Genomic DNA, 6,895 nt, shown 5'->3' on the forward strand with positions numbered 1-6,895 from the left:
TTGGCATTTTCAACACTTGACAATTTTCAACTTTTCTTTGCATTTCTTTTTGAACGTTTTCAAAGCTACCCGATTTGTAGTGAGGGTGCTTATATTTGAGACATTAGGAGTCTATTTTTGCACCTCTTTTCTTTTGATGCAATTTGCAAACTTTTTGACTTTTCATTTCATTTCTTGAACTCAAATTTTGAACAAATTTTTTTTGTGCCCATTCCCTTTGATGACAAAATGTGGTAGAACATGGATGATGGTTGCATGGTTTCAAGGGTCACCTTGTAATAAACGGTAGCCAAGGAGTTATCACACCATAAGGTACTCTTGACTAGGCCTTAATCCATGGGTCAAAGGATACTAGCATGACACATCCTAGGGTGTTTTACAAGTATTCTAACAAGCAAAGTTTTAAGAAGAAAAAGCATCTACAAGGGCCTTATATACACTTGTCAAGCTTCCCAAATAGACGGTTTCACAAACTTTTTCATAAATGCAACTATATGCCATGATGCAACTAACATATATACAACCTAATGCATATGATTCTACTAACTAGTATGCCAAATAATCTAAATGCAATCCTAAATTCACATTGTTTATACCGCATCAATCAAAATAAAGCCACATAGTCATTGACATAAAGAGGAAAAAGGAGATTGGAAAGATCATACCATGCGGTCTTCTATATCCTCATGTCTCGGATGTGGCGTAGTCGATCAATGTGAAAAAGGATGAACAAACACAATATATACAAAACAATATATACAAGACTACACTACAAAGGAAATGAACATGTTTTTGGATTTTTGAATTTTTGAATTTTTTTGTATTTTGTTTTAATGAAATTAAAAGACATATTTTTGTATTTTTAAAAAAAAAAAATTCAATTTTTATCATTTTTGTTTTAAAAAGGTCAAGTTAGAATTTTCCATCCCCACACTAGTATGGGCATTGTCCTCAATGGCCAATACGATAGGAAATTATGCAATCTATATGAAAATGCATGATTTCTAAGCTAAATGCAAATTATATGACATATAAACAAGAGTGAATGCAAACTAAGCTATGCTATATGATGCATGGTTTTTGTTATGGTGGAGAGCATAATTTAGATTAGCTCCCAATGCATATGCATAAACTTCCCCAAACCAAAATAGACACTATTTCCAACGTTAAAAATTGGGGGAGTTCATGCATAAAGATGTTATGCATGAAACTACAATTTGTCATTTTGGATTTTGAAAATGGGAACAATAAAATGAACACCTCAAAGGGACCAAGGTGTTAGTCCTCTAGATGATGCTAGGACTCCAAAAATCATGATCAAGATGAAATTATAAGAAAAACAAGAGAAGTAGACAAACCATAAAGGAGGTGTAAGAATTTAGGATCCTCCCAATAGTTTCCTAGTCCTCGCCCATTGCGTCATCACCATCATCATCAACCTCCTCACTTGAGGCATCATCAACTTCCATGGATGTGGAGTCATTACCACTCTCATTTTCACTTCCCTCTTCTTCCTCTTCTTCATTCTCTTCTTCTTCTTCACCTTCTAGCTCACCACTCTCATCAAAAACCATCTCCTCTTCACCCAAGTTACCACCTCTAGAAGCACTAGGAAAGAATGTTTCCTTATCCGCCCAACTAGGCAAAGGATAAGATGGATCGAGAAGTCCTTGCCGAGCAAGATGTAGGAGGGGCGGATATTGTGCTTTGTAAGCATTGACTCTATCTTCATAAGCTTGCTTGTGCATTTCTTTCATCAAGAGAGTCAAGTAGTCATTCCCCGCCTTAACATTTTCGGGTTGAAATTCATGGTAGGTGAATGGGTAAGTTGGGGTGATAATGGAGGAGGAGGGCTCAAAAACTTCTTCCCCTTGGTGTTGAATAATATATTCGGCTTCCTCGAAGAGTGGGAGAAGGTAATTCGGTCTATGAACATTCAAGCGACAAATCTTGCTAGGCAATGTGAAAGATTTTGCATCATTTGTCAACCACCCAAATTTGTTATCAAGAGTATCATTCTTGACCCATTTGAACTTTTGGACCATGGTGGCTAGATCAATGATATGGCCTCCCTTTACCGGTGTATATGTGTCAATCTTGTTGAAATTCCGGTTGAAATGCTTAGCCAAATAAGTCACTAATCCTCCATTGACAATAAAGGTCGTGCCTTCTTTGCCACAATCAACATTGAGCCATCTTTCAATCAAGAGTCGTAAAGCGTTGTATGGCTTTGTGAACTCTCTTCCAATGTTCAAAGTCGACTCGAGAAGAATAAAGTCAAGCTCGGTGAGATGATTTGTACCTTTCCTAGCTATCAAGGTATGCCCAACAACCTTGTGCCATACTCTTATGCCCGGATGATGGACTAAGAGAGCACGACAATCATGATAAGATGTAAATTCTTTTCCGGAAATGGCCTTCCATAGAGGAGCGGGGTCATACTTGGTAGGCTTCTTTGTAAAAGTTGGGTCATCACTAAGGCCAAATATTTTACCAAACTCTCTATAAGACAAACGTCTATCAACATTCTCGAGACGAAACTCAATATTGGTTCGGGTCTCCACCTTGGTGACTTTCAAAGAGCTAAAAAACTCTAAGGTGAGGGATGAGTAAGTCAATTCTTGCATTTCAAACAATGTACGCAATCCCATGGACTCGAAAAAAGGTTTTTGTTTGCTCTAGGACACCCAATTTCGACAAAGTCTCTTGACAAATGAACTTGGTGGGCAAGATAGTTTTCTTAGCAAAGAATATCAATTTCTTCCTATGAGAGTCGGAAGTGAAAATTACCTTCGGATAATCGGTTAGTTGTTCAACAACCAGAGTAGTAGAAGTAGTAGTTTCCATAAGAGGATCTTGCTCTTGAATTTCCAACCTTGCATTATGGACTACCAATGCCTTTGATGCTTGAATAGCTTGAAGAGCTCGTTGTCTTTTTGAAAGGTTCTTCTTTTGGGGTGCCTTACTTCCACCTTTTGTTCTTGTCATGCTCCTTTACTTAGTAACACCAAAGAAAGCTTGAAATCTTCAATTTATAGTAATACCCAAATCGATTTAGGATATTCGAATGTTGCCTTGTATCCCAAAAATCGACTCAAACTTTGAAGATTTTGGTGTTTTAATCACTTGTTATTGCTAAAGTAGTGATTTAATTTTGTTTTGAGAAAGTTTGGATTTGATTTAGTTGATTTTGGTTGAGAAATTTGTTGTTGGTTGATAGAGAGAATGAGGGTTTTGGGGTTTTGGGTAGTGTTTATGTTTGAAAGAATGAAAATGATTGGGGAAAGAGGGTTTTTGAAACCCGTTAGATTTGAAAACCAGAGGGGAGATGAGCAGATAGGCTTCGGGACGCTCAGATTCTTCGGTTTCTGGGTTCAGAAAAAATGCCTGGGGACGAGCGTCTTATAGGCAAGACGAGTGGGTTTTTGAGCTGGGACGAGCGTCCTAAGTTGGACACGCTCGGATTCCTTTACAGGGAGAAATCCCAAAAATTGACAGTGTAAAGACGAGCGGATTTCTTCTGGGACGACCGTCCGGGCTGAGACGAGCGGATTCCCTTGTAGGACGCACGGATTCTCAGTCAGGCCCAAAAGGTGATTTTCCCAGCTTCACAGGACGAGCGTCTTTGACCCTGGACGCTCGGGTTCCCTTCAAGACGAGCGGATCCTCGTCAGGTCGCTCGGATTGTCCCTCTCCCTCACGGATTCAGGTCCATCCGTGGGTGCTTCGTAACCCGTGTCATTCATTCTTCATTTCTTGTGGTCTTCATTGTGGGGGCACTACAAAGGCTTGGATAGCCTAGGCAATTGCTATCCCCACACTAAGGTAAAATATTACACATCAATAAACTCATAAGTCCCTCCCTCACTTCTCTCAAAATGATGAAAATCTTGATCAAGGCATAAAAATGTAAATCCAAAATTGACAAAAAAGCAATACAATAATTAAAATGCAAGTTAGGGTGTTATAATATTTACAAGTGGTGGTTTAGGGAGGACTCCACCAAACTCTCATCCAATAATGAGATGTCAAGGGGGCATGTTCAAGGTGTTGTTGATGTTACTCAACATCTTGAAAAAGTAGTCGAAAGCTTGTTCATTGTCATGATAAAGATCTTCAATAGACCTTTGCACTTGTTGTTCTTCATGGTGGTCTTGGGTCATAGCATTACCGATATAGGGATTGAATATCCCTTCAAACTCATCATCCCAAAGACCGCATACTTCGTCTACTTGGTCACTAAAAATGTCATGTGTTGATGAAGACAACTCTCCTTCTTTCTTATCTTGGCCAATGAGGCCTTCTTCTTCACTTGTCATGGGTGAGCTTTTCAAGCTCTCTTTGTTGCAATTTCCTTGCTCTTTTGATATAGCATCATCCACTTTCTTCTTCCATTGAAATTCCAACTTCTTCCTATCATCTTGCCGGCTATAGTGATCAACCATAAAACATGGCTCATGTAATCGTGGAGCTCTCATTGTCTTGTCAAGATTGAAAGTGATGGTTTCATCTCCCACTTTAAGGGTGAGCTCTCCATGTTTTACATCGATCACCGCTCCCGCAGTGTGTAAGAAAGGTCTTCCTAAAATAATAAGAATGTTGGAGTCTTCTTCCATGTCAACAATAACAAATTCCACCGGGATGAAGAATTTGCCAATTCTTACCGACACGTCTTCCCATACTCCTAAAGGTGTCTTCGTAGATCGATCCGCCATTTAAAGTGTGATATTAGTGCACTTGAGCTCTCCCATTACTAGCCTCTTGCTTACCGAATATGGCATAACACTCACACTTGCCCCAAGGTCAAATAAAACTTTGTTGATCGTGGCGTCGCCAATAGTGCATGGAATGGAGAAACTTCCCGGATCCTTTAGTTTTGGAGGTGAACTTCCTTGTTGGATGGCACTACTCACTTTAGTGAAAGCAATAGTCTCAAGCTTCTGGATGGATTTCTTCTTCGTAAGAATATCTTTCATATACTTTGCATAGGCCGGAACATGATTGATTAATTCCGTAAATGGAATTGAGACTTCCAAATTCTTCACAATCTCCATGAATTTTCCAAGTTGGTCATCAAACTTAGGCTTAGCTTAATGACTTGAAAAAGGAAGTCTAATCACAATAGGCTCCTTCTCTTTAGCCTTCTCTTCATCCTTCTTTGAAGCTTCTTGAATGGTGGGTTCTTCTTCCCTAGAGTTTTGCACAACTCTTTCCTTGTCACTAGCATTCACAACATCTTCATCAACGGGCCTCTTCGGCTCTTCATAGCTTGTACAACTCCTCAAGTGGATGGCATTCACCGATTCTTGTCTTGGGGGATTTCCTTGAGGTGGTAATTGCCCCTTTTGTCTTTGTGAACTCGAAGATGCCAATTGAGACATTTGGGTCTCCAACATCTTTGTGTGAGCTAGTATGTTGTTAATGGTGATGTCTTTTGCTTGGCTATACTTTTGCATTTGAGTGAAAAACTCTTGTTGGTTTTTTTTGCATTTGGAGGACCGCTTTTTAAACATCAAAACCTTGGTCATTTGATTGAGTGTATGGAGTTTGATTTTGGTAACCTTTGTTTTGGTTGTAAAAGGGTCTTTGATTTTGGTTTCTCATTGGAGGTGGGGTGTATGTTGGTTTAGGGTTTTGAACATTTTGGCTTTTGTATGAGAGGTTGGGATGGAATTTGGTGTTTTCATTGTAATAGTTGGAATAAGGGGTACCACTCTTATATGCTTGGAAAGCATTCACTTGTTCCCCTACATTTACTTTGGTCATGTCCCAAAGTTCCACAACTCTCACATATTCCACTTGGAATTGATGAAGATGCCACCATGGCATTCACATGTTTCTTAGATTTGGAGGATTCTTCAAGCTTAGCCATAGCCTTCTCAAACTTCAAAATTAATGGTATCAATATGAGCAATAAGTTGAGCACCCAATTGAGTAATAGAGTCCACTTCATGCTTTCCTCCTCTAGTAGCCTTCCGAGGTCTACTATATTGTGAGTTATGGACCGCCATTTCCTCAATCTTGTTCCATGTTTGATTATCGTCAACTTCGGTGAACATACCATTTGATCCCACGTTGAGAATGTTTCGGGAGTCTTCATAAAGACCATTCCAAAATTGTTGTACCAAGAACCACTCGCTAAGTCCTTTGATGAGGACATGAGCGAAAAGTTCCTTTGAATCGCTCCCAAGCTTCATACAAATATTCTTCATCCCTTTGTTTGAACCCCATGATTTGGGCTCTTAGCATGTTAGTCTTTTCCGGAGGATAGAATTTTTTGTAGAAAGCAAGTGCCAATTTCTTCCAAGAGTCAATACCAAGAGTAGCCTTATCAAGGCTCTTTAACCATTGTTTTGCGGTACCAATCAAAGAAAAAGGAAATAAGACCCATCGAATTTGGTCTTGAGTCACGCCAGTTTGTGAAATAGCATCACAATAGTCACAAAAAGTCTCCATATGAGAATAAGGGTCTTCACTAGGCATCCCCCCAAATTGGCTTCTTTCGACTAATTGGATAAATGCGGATTTTGCAATGAAATTACCGGTCAAATGTTGTGGTGTGGGAGTACCATTTGGTAGGTTCTCCTCGGTTGGTACGGAATGTGATGAAAATTTAGGCATTGTGGGTTGATTTTGTGTTGGGTTCTCCTCTCCTTCTCTTCCAAACGGGTTGATAAACTCAATGTTATTTAGTTGAATGTCCACAATCTCACCAATACCTCTTAAAGTATTTCTAGCAAGTCTTCTATTGGTTGTCGAAGTTCTTTCAATTTCGTGATCAATGGGTAACAAGTTACCTTGTGATCTTCTAGACATGCAAAATATCAAACAGCTTGAAAACAATTAGAACAAACCTTGAGGAGTTTTACTTCCCCAAGGCAAAGAAAGACACAAC

At 39.3% G+C, this 6,895-nt stretch overlaps 1 non-coding gene across 1 annotated transcript; it reads left to right on the top strand.

Moving 5' to 3' along the window:
• Window positions 1-6,142: 6,142 nt before the first annotated feature.
• Window positions 6,143-6,249, top strand: LOC141620022 (small nucleolar RNA R71). The gene has a single exon (XR_012531865.1). It is a non-coding gene; the product is annotated as a small nucleolar RNA R71 (small nucleolar RNA).
• The last annotated feature ends 646 nt before the right edge of the window (window positions 6,250-6,895 follow it).

The sequence above is a fragment of the Silene latifolia genome, chromosome 1 (genome assembly GCF_048544455.1).
Source record: "Silene latifolia isolate original U9 population chromosome 1, ASM4854445v1, whole genome shotgun sequence".
NCBI classification, from domain to species: Eukaryota; Viridiplantae; Streptophyta; class Magnoliopsida; order Caryophyllales; family Caryophyllaceae; genus Silene; species Silene latifolia.